This window comes from Zea mays, chromosome 10 (assembly GCF_902167145.1).
Source record: "Zea mays cultivar B73 chromosome 10, Zm-B73-REFERENCE-NAM-5.0, whole genome shotgun sequence".
NCBI lineage: Eukaryota > Viridiplantae > Streptophyta > Magnoliopsida > Poales > Poaceae > Zea > Zea mays.
Genome location: NC_050105.1, coordinates 120,347,205 through 120,358,735, shown reverse-complemented (window position 1 = coordinate 120,358,735; position 11,531 = coordinate 120,347,205). Strand labels below are relative to the sequence as shown.

The 11,531-nt window shown below is 43.9% G+C and overlaps 1 non-coding gene across 1 annotated transcript; it reads left to right on the top strand.

Moving 5' to 3' along the window:
• The first annotated feature begins 10,481 nt into the window (after nucleotides 1–10,481).
• On the top strand, nucleotides 10,482–10,599 carry MIR2118a (microRNA MIR2118a). Its single transcript, NR_121108.1, has one exon. It is a non-coding gene; the product is annotated as a microRNA MIR2118a (primary transcript).
• Nucleotides 10,600–11,531: the final 932 nt, after the last annotated feature.

Genomic DNA, 11,531 nt, shown 5'->3' with positions numbered 1-11,531 from the left:
CGAGCGTCACACATGCCTTATGGCAAGGGAGAAGAAGGTGAGTACTCGAGACTCCACTTATGCTTCTTCTAGTGATAATGAGTCTAGTGATGATGATGACATAGACTATTCATGCTTATTCAAGGGCTTAGATAGATCTAAGATAGACAAAATCAATGAATTGATTGATGCCTTGAATGATAAGAATGTGCTTTTAGAAAAGCAAGAGGATTTGTTGTATGAAGAACATGACAAGTTTGTAGAAGCACAAAAATCACTTGCATTAGAGATTAAGAGAAATGAAATGCTTTCTTATGAGTTGTCTACATGTCATGATTCAATTGCTAGTTTAAAGAGCATAAATGATGATTTAAATGCTAAACTAGAAAAATCTAGTAAATCAACATCTTGTGTAGAACATGTTAAGATTTGCACTAGGTGTAAAGATTTCGATGTTGATGCCTGTAGTGATCATTTAGTTTCAATTTCCAAACTAACTGAGGAATTGGCTAGTCTTAATACCCAACTTAAGACTAGCAAGAATGATTTCAATAAACTAAAATTTGCAAGGGATGCCTACACGATTGGTAGACACCCCTCAATTAAGGATGGACTTGGCTTCAAGAGGGAAGCCAAGAACTTAACAAGCCATAAGGCTCCCATTCCCGCTAAGGAGAAAGGGAAGGCCCCTATGGCTACTAGTGCTAAAAAGAACCATGCCTTTTTGTATCATGATAGGAGACAAACTAGAAATGCTTATATGAGTTATAATGCTTACGATGATTTTTCTCATGCTATGTTTGCTTCTAGTTCTTCATATGTGCATGATAGAAATGTTGGTAGAAGGAATGTTGTTCATAATATGCCTAGAAGAGATGTTGTTAATATTCCTAGGAAAGTTAATGAGCCTTCTACAATATATCATGCTTTGAATGCTTCCTTTGCAATTTGTAGAAAGGATAGAAAGGTAATTGCTAGAAAGTTAGGGGCAAAATGCAAGGGTGATAAAACTTGCATTTGGGTCCCTAAGGAAATTGTGACTAACCTTGTAGGACCCAACAAGAGTTGGGTACCTAAGTCCCAAGCCTAAATTTGCCTTGCAGGTTTATGCATCCGGGGGTTCAAGCTGGATTATCGATAACGGATGCACAAACCATATGACGGGGGAGAAGAAAATGTTCACCTCCTACGTCAAGAATAAGGATTCCCAAGATTCAATTATATTCGGTGATGGGAATCAAGGCAAGGTAAAAGGGTTAGGTAAAATTGCAATTTCTAATGAGCACTCTATCTCTAATGTGTTTTTAGTTGAGTCTCTTGGTTATAATTTGCTATCTGTTAGTCAATTATGCAACATGGGGTATAACTGTCTATTTACAAATGTAGATGTGTCTGTCTTTAGAAGAAGTGATGGTTCACTAGCTTTTAAGGGTGTATTAGACGGCAAACTTTATTTAGTTGATTTTGCAAAAGAAGAGGCCGGTCTAGATGCATGCTTAATAGCTAAGACTAGCATGGGCTGGCTATGGCATCGCCGCTTAGCACATGTGGGAATGAAGAACCTTCACAAGCTTCTAAAGGGAGAACACGTGATAGGTTTGACTAACGTGCAATTCGAAAAAGATAGACCTTGTGCAACTTGTCAAGCAGGTAAACAAGTGGGAGGAGCACATCACAGCAAGAATGTGATGACCACTTCAAGACCCCTGGAGCTGCTGCATATGGACCTCTTCGGACCCGTCGCCTATCTGAGCATAGGAGGAAGTAAGTATGGTCTAGTTATTGTTGATGACTTTTCCCGCTTCACTTGGGTGTTCTTTTTGCAGGATAAGTCTGAAACCCAAGGGACCCTCAAGCGCTTCCTCAGGAGAGCTCAAAATGAGTTTGAGCTCAAGGTGAAGAAGATAAGGAGCGACAACGGGTCCGAGTTCAAGAACCTTCAAGTGGAGGAGTTCCTTGAGGAGGAAGGGATCAAGCACGAGTTCTCCGCTCCCTATACACCACAGCAAAATGGTGTGGTAGAGAGGAAGAACAGGACGCTAATCGACATGGCGAGGACTATGCTTGGAGAGTTCAAGACCCCCGAGCGGTTTTGGTCGGAAGCCGTGAACACGGCTTGCCACGCCATCAACAGGGTCTACCTTCATCGCCTCCTCAAGAAGACGTCATATGAGCTTCTAACCGATGAAGAAGATGTTCCGACGGCCGCTATACGAACCATGGCGATTGGAGAAGTACGGCCACAGGAACAAGATGAACGAGATCAACCATCTTCCTCAACTATGGTGCTACCCCCAACTCAAGACGATGAACAGGTTCATCAACAGGAGGCGGATGATCAAGGGGGAGCACAAGATGATCAGGTGATGGAGGAAGATGCGCAACCGGCACCTCCAACCCAAGTTCGAGCGATGATTCAAAGGGATCATCCCGTTGACCAAATTCTGGGTGACATTAGCAAGGGAGTAACTACTCGTTCTCGATTAGTTAATTTTTGTGAGCATTACTCCTTTGTCTCTTCTATTGAGCCTTTCAGGCTAGAGGAGGCCTTGCTAGATCCGGACTGGGTGCTGGCCATGCAGGAGGAGCTCAACAACTTCAAGAGAAATGAAGTTTGGACGCTGATGCCTCGTCCGAAGCAAAATGTTGTGGGAACCAAGTGGGTGTTCCGCAACAAACAGGACGAGCACGGGGTGGTGACGAGAAGCAAGGCTCGACTTGTGGCAAAAGGTTATGCCCAAGTCGCAGGTTTGGACTTTGAGGAGACGTTTGCTCCTGTGGCTAGGCTAGAGTCAATTCGCATCTTGCTAGCATATGCCGCTCACCACTCTTTCAGGTTGTACCAAATGGATGTGAAGAGCGCTTTCCTCAACGGGCCGATCAAGGAGGAGGTGTACGTGGAGCAACCTCCTGGCTTCGAGGATGAACGGTACCCCGACCACGTGTGTAAGCTCTCTAAGGCGCTCTATGGACTTAAGCAAGCCCCAAGAGCATGGTATGAATGCCTTAGAGACTTTTTACTTGCTAATACTTTCAAGGTTGGAAAAGCCGATCCAACTCTGTTCACTAAGACATGTGATGGTGATTTGTTTGTGTGCCAAATTTATGTCGACGACATAATATTTGGTTCTACTAACCAAAAGTCTTGTGAAGAGTTTAGCAGGGTAATGACGCAGAAATTCGAGATGTCAATGATGGGCGAGTTGAACTACTTCCTTGGGTTCCAAGTGAAGCAACTCAAGGATGGCACCTTCATCTCCCAAACGAAGTACACGCAAGATCTGCTAAAGCGGTTTGGGATGAAGGACGCCAAGCCCGCAAAGACTCCGATGGGGACCGACGGACACACCGACCTCAACAAAGGAGGTAAGTCCGTTGATCAAAAAGCATACCGGTCAATGATAGGTTCTTTACTTTACTTATGTGCTAGTAGACCGGATATTATGCTTAGCGTATGCATGTGTGCTAGATTTCAATCCGATCCTAAGGAGTGTCACTTAGTGGCGGTGAAACGAATTCTTAGATATTTGGTTGCTACGCCTTGCTTCGGGCTCTGGTATCCAAAGGGGTCTACCTTTGACCTGGTTGGATACTCAGATTCCGACTATGCTGGATGTAAGGTCGATAGGAAGAGTACATCGGGGACGTGCCAATTCTTAGGAAGGTCCCTGGTGTCGTGGAACTCTAAGAAACAAACCTCCGTTGCTCTATCCACCGCTGAGGCCGAGTATGTTGCCGCAGGACAGTGTTGCGCGCAACTACTTTGGATGAGGCAAACCCTCCGGGACTTTGGCTACAATCTGAGCAAAGTCCCACTCCTATGTGACAATGAGAGTGCTATCCGCATGGCGGAAAATCCTGTTGAACACAGCCGCACAAAGCACATCGACATCCGGCATCACTTTTTGAGAGACCACCAGCAAAAGGGAGATATCGAAGTGTTTCATGTTAGCACCGAGAACCAGCTAGCCGATATCTTTACCAAGCCTCTAGATGAGAAGACCTTTTGCAGGCTGCGTAGTGAGCTAAATGTCTTAGATTCGCGGAACTTGGATTGAATTGTAGCATACATGTGTTTATGCCTTTGATCATGTTCATTCTGCATTTTGTTGCTTATTGTGGTGCTCAAGTTGTACAAACACTCTCTGGACCTCACAAGTCCGTTGCAAAGTGATGCACATGTTTAGGGGGAGATGTGTTACAACTTGACCCTTTGAGACTAACCATGTGCTTGAGTTGATGATTTAGTCTCGAAGGAGGAATTGAAAGGGAAAAGGTGGACTTGGACCATGAAAGACTTCCACTGCACTCCGATGAGAGGGTAACTTATTCCAAGTTCATCTTTAAACTCTTATTGCCTATTTGCTCTTAATTGAAGATTTTGGTGAGGCAATGGGGTTAAAGGGCCAAGATTGATCCCGTTTTGGTGCTTGATGCCAAAGGGGGAGAAAATAAAGGCCAAAGCAATAAATGGATCAGCTGCCACTTGAGAGATTTTGAAAATAGTAGAGCTTTTTGTTGTCAAAACTCTTGCATTGTCTCTTGTGTCAAAAGTTTGGCCTCTTGTGGGGAGAAGTGTTGATTATGGGAAATAGGGGGAGTTTTTGAAATCTTTGATCAATCTCTTTTGGAATGACTCTCTTTATGCTTCAACATGTGTGTTAGACTTAGAGATAGAGATTTGAGTTTGATTTGCAAAAACAAACCAAGTGGTGGCAAAGGATGATCCATATATGCCAAAAATGAATCAAAATAAATTTGAGTTTTATTTGAAGTGATTTTGCACTTGTTCTAGTTGCTTTATGTTGTGTTGGCATAAATCACCAAAAAGGGGGAGATTGAAAGGGAAATGTGCCCTTGGGCCATTTCTAAGTATTTTGGTGATTGAGTGCCAACTCAAGTGCTTAAATGTGAATTCATGTTTATGGATGAATAAAGTGAAAATCAAGAGCAAAGGTATGTTTCTAATTCTTAGTACATTGGTTTTGTGTACTAATATACTTGTCTAAGTATTGGAAACAGGAAGAAAAAGAAAAGAAAAGAGTTGGCTGTGTACAGCCAAGAGGCTGTTTCGGTCTGGGGCACTGGACTGTCCGGTGGTGCACCGGACAGTGTCCGGTGGTGCACCGGACAGTGTCCGGTGCACCAGGCTGCCTCGGCCGAAGTAGCCGCTCTCGGGAATTCGCTGACGGCGTACGGTTATAATTCACCGGACTGTCCGGTGTGCACCGGACTGTCCGGTGAGCCAACGGTCGGCCGGGCCAACGGTCGGCCGCGTGATCTGCGCGTGACACGTGGCCGAGCCAACGGCTAGAAGGGGGCACCGGACTGTCCGGTGTGCACCGGACATGTCCGGTGCGCCAACGGCTCTCTGGCGGGCAACGGTCGGCTGCAACATTTTAGGAAGGAGATCGGGCACCGGACAGTGTCCGGTGTGCACCGGACTGTCCGGTGTGCACCGGACTGTCCGGTGCGCCCGATGACAGAAGGCAAGATCAGCCTTCCAAAATTGCTCTCAACGGCTCCTAGCTGCCTTGGGGCTATAAAAGGGACCCCTAGGCGCATGGAGGAAAACACCAAGCAACCTTAGAGCATTCTTGATCATCCACACTCAGTCTTTGCGCATTCGTTTGTCATTTGCAGTGATTCGAGCTCCGGTCTAGTGAGAACTTTGAGATAGTCTTTTGAGCTCGATTCTTGGCCGTGTGTGTGCGCATTTTGCTGGGGATTTGTGTGTGTTGCTTCCCTCCCTTACTCCGTATTTCTTTGTGAATCTCAAGTGTAAGGGCGAGAGACTCCAAGTTGTGGAGATTCCTCGCAAACGGGATATTGAAAGGAAAAGCATAACACTGTGGTATTCAAGTTGATCATTGGATCACTTGAGAGGAGTTGAGTGCAACTCTCGTCCGTTGGGACGCCACAACGTGGAGTAGGCAAGTTTTGTACTTGGCCGAACCACGGGATAAACCACTGTGTCTTCTCTGTGTTGATCTTTTGTGGTATTGTGTTTTGTTGAGACTCATCTCTAGCCACTTGGCGATTATTGTGCTAACACTTAACAAGTTTTTGTGGCTATAAGTTTAAGTTTCATAGGATCACCTATTCACCCCCCCTCTAGGTGCTCTCAGCGGGGTGTAAGATTAACAGGAAGAGCACATCGGGGACTTGCCAGTTCTTGGGAAGATCCTTGGTGTCATGGGCTTCAAAGAAGCAAAATTCGGTCGCTCTTTCTACCGCCGAAGCCGAGTACATTGCCGCAGGCCATTGTTGCGCGCAATTACTTTGGATGAGGCAAACCCTGCGGGACTACGGTTACAAATTAACCAAAGTTCCTTTGCTATGTGATAATGAGAGTGCAATCAAAATTGCCGACAATCCCGTCGAGCATAGCCGCACTAAGCACATAGCCATTCGGTATCATTTTCTTAGGGATCACCAACAAAAGGGGGATATCGAGATTTCATACATTAATACTAAAGATCAATTAGCCGATATCTTTACCAAGCCTCTTGATGAACAATCTTTTAAAAAACTTAGGCATGAGCTCAATATTCTTGATTCTAGGAACTTCTTTTGTTAAATTGCACACATTGCTCTTCTATATACCTTTGATCATGTCTCTTTCATATGCTATGACTAATGTGTTTTTCAAGTCTATTTCAAACCAAGTCATAGGTGTACTGAAAGGGAATTGGAGTCTTCGGCGAAGACAAAGGCTTCCACTCCGTAACTCATCCTTCGCCATCGCTCCAAGAGACTCTCCATTCCAGGGGGAGAAAAGCATGAGCATCAAAGAAAAGGACCGGACTTCATCTTTGGTATAATCTTAACTCATTTATTTATGACCAAAGGGGAAGATAGCACTTCAAGGGCTCTAATGATTCCGTTTTTGGCGATTCATGCCAAAAAGGGGGAGAAATGAGCCCAAAGCAAAAGGACCGCACCACCACCAAATTTAAACAAACTTAAGTATTGAATATTTTCAATTGGTAGCCTATTGTGTTCAAAAGGGGGAGAAAGTAGTATTTCAAAATGATATATCAAAACCCTCTTGAACACTAAGAGGAGAATCTCATTTAGGAGGAGTTTTGTTTAGTCAAAGGAAAAGCATTTGAAACAGGGGCAGAAAATTTCAAATCTTGAAAATGCTTTGCAAAACTCTTATTCACTACCTTTGACTATTTGCAAAAGAACTTTGAAAAGGATTTCCAAAAGAGTTTGCAAAAACAAAACTTGTGGTGCAAGCGTGGTCCAAAATGTTAAACAAGAAAGAAACATTCCATGCATATCTTGTAAGTAGTTATATTGGCTCAATTCCAAGCAACCTTTACACTTACATTATGCAAACTAGTTCAATTATGCACTTCTATATTTGCTTTGGTTTGTGTTGGCATCAATCACCAAAAAGGGGGAGATTGAAAGGGAATTAGGCTTACACCTAGTTCCTAAATAATTTTGGTGGTTGATTTGCCCAACACAAATAATTGGACTAACTAGTTTGCCCAAGTGTATAGATTATACAGGTGTAAAAGGCTCACACTCAGCCAATAAAAAGATCACGTTTTGGATTCAACAAAGGAGCAAAGGGCCAACCGAAGGCACCTCTGGTCTGGCGCACCGGACTGTCCGATGTGCCACCGGACAGTGTCCGGTGCACCACCGGACATGTCCGGTGCACCAGAGGACTCCAACGCAAACTCGCCACCTTCGGGAATTTCCAGAGGCACTCGCGCTATAATTCACCGGACTGTCCGGTGTACACCGGACAGTGTCCGGTGCGCCACGGAGAGCGGCCTCAGGAACTCGCCAGCTTCGGGAAACTCCAACGGCTAGTCCGCTAAAATTCACCGGACATGTCCGGTGTGCACCGGACTGTCCGGTGCGACCCCGGAGCAACGGCTACTCGGCGCCAACGGCTACCTGCAGGGCATTTAATGCGCGCTCTGCGCGCACAGAAGGCAGGCGCGCCCATTCCGGCGCACCGGACAATGAACAGGTGTTGTCCGGTGTGCACCGGACACCCAGACGGGCCCACAAGTCAGAAGCTTCAACGGTCAGAATCCAACGGTAGTGATGACGTGGCGGGAGCACCGGACATGTCCGGTGTGCACCGGACTGTCCGGTGCGCCATCGTGCAGTCAGCCTCCCAACGGCCACATTTGGTGGTTGGGGCTATAAATACCCCAACCACCTACCATTCATTGTATCCAAGTTTTCCACTTCTCAACCACTTACAAGAGCTAGGCATTCAATTCTAGACACACCAAAGAGATCAAATCCTCTCTAATTCCACAAAAGGCTTTAGTGATTAGAGAGAGAGATTTGCCGTGTTCTTTTGAGCTCTTGCGCTTGGATTGCTTCTTTTCTTTCTCACTTGCTCTTGTGATCAACACTCAATTGTAATCAAGGCAAGAGGCACCAATTGTGTGGTGGCCCTTGCGGGGAAGTTTTATTCCCGGCTTTGATTTGAGAAGAGAAGCTCACTCGGTCCGAGGGACCGTTTGAGAGAGGGAAGGGTTGAAAGAGACCCGGCCTTTGTGGCCTCCTCAACGGGGAGTAGGTTTGAGAGAACCGAACCTCGGTAAAACAAATCCGCGTGTCTCACCTCACTATTTGCTTGCGATTTGTTTTGTGCCCTCTCTTGCGGACTCGATTATATTTCTAACGCTAACCCGGCTTGTAGTTGTGATTATTTTTGAGAATTTCAGTTTCGCCCTATTCACCCCCCCCCTCTAGGCGACTATCACCGGCCCGCGGCGACGCGGGCTCGGCAGGGAGTGGTGCGGGCGCGACCGGTGGAGGGTAGAGGAGGGTGGCAGCTAGGCTGGGGCCAGCAACTTCTAGAGCCAGAGGGAGGGGAGGGGCACCGACAGTTAGGGAGAAGTGCCGACGACTAGGATGGTGGTCGCCCCCCCCGGGAGTTCCCTCCTGGGGGCAACGGCGTTGGAGCAGGGCTGGTGGCTGTTGGGGTAGGAGGCCGGCGACTGTGGTGGGTTTGGGAGAAAACCTAGCTAGCTGATACCATGTAGAATTATGAAGTGTTTGATGTATTGATAAGAGATGTGATACAATATATAGACTCACAACTCTAACCCTAATGGATCGGTAGCCCAACAGTTGTGCCGTCCCACACACAGTCTAATAGGATGGCCTATGAGAGTTGATAAAGTTTAATGAGTCTGAGATTCCACTAACGCAATGATAGAACTGCTATATAACCAATTGTTTTGGACACGAATACACATCTGATAAATTTCATGAGATAGACAAAAAATGTTATTTGTCACTACCTTTTCTCCTATTACCAAGGCTGCAAAGAAGGTACAGAGAAAATAAAAAAATTGATACGCAGAACAAGAGCATTGGATATGACTTGGTAGACCATCTACATCACAAACAATAATTTGCAACCGCAATGCAAAATTTGGATATAATAAACTATACAAGATCATTTGTGCACGCGGCATACATCCGAACGGACTAGATACATTTGCAGGAAAACGAACGCTCCTCCGTTCTAAATTATAAAACATTTTAGCTTTTCTAAATACGTACTCTTTCTGCTCCAAAATATAATTTATTTTATATTAATTAAATTTTCATTAAGCAATATAAATGTAATTTCCATGTAGATCTATATTCATTATCATTTAAATAAATATAGATAAAAAAAGTGGGCTAGAAAGGATTATATTTAATTTGACTATTTTTAAATATATAGATTTATAATATCAAATAGGTATACTATAAAATATAATTAATAAAAAATCTAATAGCATTTATTTGTTATCACAATTATTATTATTTTATTGTATGAATTTAGTTAAATTTAAGATGCTTTTGAATTGTTTAAAGAATTGAAATAATTTGTTATTTAAGACGAAGGAAGTACTAAGTTTTGCTTTACCTGCTGTTTTAATTTCTTCACTTTGGTACCTTAAATTTCCGTCACGAGACTCACGAGTCTGGGCAACAACATTTTTTATGGAAAAGCAAGAAGCAAGATCTTAAACATATTTAAAAAAAAATCTTTTTTTGTTGGAATCGTTCATGCTCTCTTTATTGATGAATCCAAGTAAATGCAATTGAAGTTGAAGGCTCCTTTTTCTCCCCACTCCATTTTTGTGAATTCAACAACTCAGGTCAAAACTTATCAAAAACAAATCTCACTTTAATTGGCCAACATGCATGTCTGCCATAGTGCCATCAGATATGGCACAGCCTGAAGTTTAGCATCTGGGCTCCGTGCATCAACTCTTCATTGTCCATACAGGACATTAACCAATTGCTATAGTTTACAGGGCCCCACTATGATTCGTTGCATATGTTCTTCATTGCCCGTACAGTACACCACCCTATTGTTTGGCGTGCTTCCATTACTCACAAAGCCAGGCACTCCAAAGGTCGCTATATATATGCACACCTGATGATGAGGGTGGTTCCATGGCAAGAGCTCCTCGCCATTGAGAATTTGTGAGCACGGAAGAGGAAGAAAGAGAGGTCCTAAGGGCAGTAGGGATGAGAACATGAAGGAACGCGAGTGCTCTGAATTTCTCGTCTCGCACGGAGGACATGTGCACTGTCGTGTTCCTGATGCCTCTCATTCCTATGGTTCTTAGGTGCTCCTTCCTCTTCCTTTTGCTTCATTGATTTCAAATAATATCCCAATGCACATATTTAGACAGAGGCGCTAATGACGAGAGTCAAAAAGAGAAAGAAAAGAATCTGTTTGAGCCATAGGAATGGCAGTATTAGGAAAAGACGAGTTCGCTAGTCCATCGGCAGAAAGTGAGAATTTAGTGAGATGTTTCTTGATGCCTCTCATTTCTACCATTTTTATGCGCTGCTTGGCTTCTATGATCGTCTTAGCAGAAGATGCCTACTAGATTTGAGAGTTCATCACACACTTAGACATTGAGAATGCTAGATGTGGCGCAGTAAGAAGAAATAAATAGAGTTTAAAGAAAATAAGAACAATCACTGTGAGAATATGACATGTCTTAATCCACGCATAGTCTAGGTTGATGCTTTTTTCTCCATAAAGGGGACGTTTGCTAGATGTGCCATATATAAGAAGGCTCGTTTTTTTATCGTAGGAAGAATTCATAGATAGAACATATCTAGTGCACATGAGAGTTTGGTACATATAGTGCACATATTAAATCATCACCATCCATCTTATGTCTTAATCCACGCATAGTCTAGGTTGATGCTTTTTTCTCCATAAAGGGGACGTTTGCTAGATGTGCCATATATAAGAAGGCTCGTTTTTTTATCGTAGGAAGAATTCATAGATAGAACATATCTAGTGCACATGAGAGTTTGGTACATATAGTGCACAAAAAGAGAAAGAAAAGAATCTGTTTGAGCCATAGGAATGGCAGCATTAGGAAAAGACGAGTTCGCTAGTCCATCGGCAGAAAGTGAGAATTTAGTGAGATGTTTCTTGATGCCTCTCATTTCTACCATTTTTATGCGCTGCTTGGCTTCTATGATCGTCTTAGCAGAAGATGCCTACTAGATTTGAGAGTTCATCACACACTTAGACATTG